Raw genomic sequence first — 202 nt, 5'->3', positions numbered from 1 at the left:
GTTTGTGTTTTCTTTCATAAAATTTTGTTTCCAGAATGATTATATTCAAATGCTGTAGTTTTTAACAATGAAAAAATATTTTTAGGTCCTACAAGAGTAACTTGTACAAATATTTTATCTTTTCCGTTTTGTTTTCTCTTCACAAAATTATTTCGTTATTCAAAAAACTTTATTGCGAGATTTTCACTAATAGTTTTACAAA

The sequence above is a fragment of the Leptinotarsa decemlineata genome, unplaced genomic scaffold (genome assembly GCF_025532065.1).
Source record: "Leptinotarsa decemlineata unplaced genomic scaffold, Ldec_3_MD MMD2_tig00000505_RagTag_RagTag, whole genome shotgun sequence".
NCBI lineage: Eukaryota > Metazoa > Arthropoda > Insecta > Coleoptera > Chrysomelidae > Leptinotarsa > Leptinotarsa decemlineata.
This window is presented reverse-complemented; position numbering follows the sequence as displayed.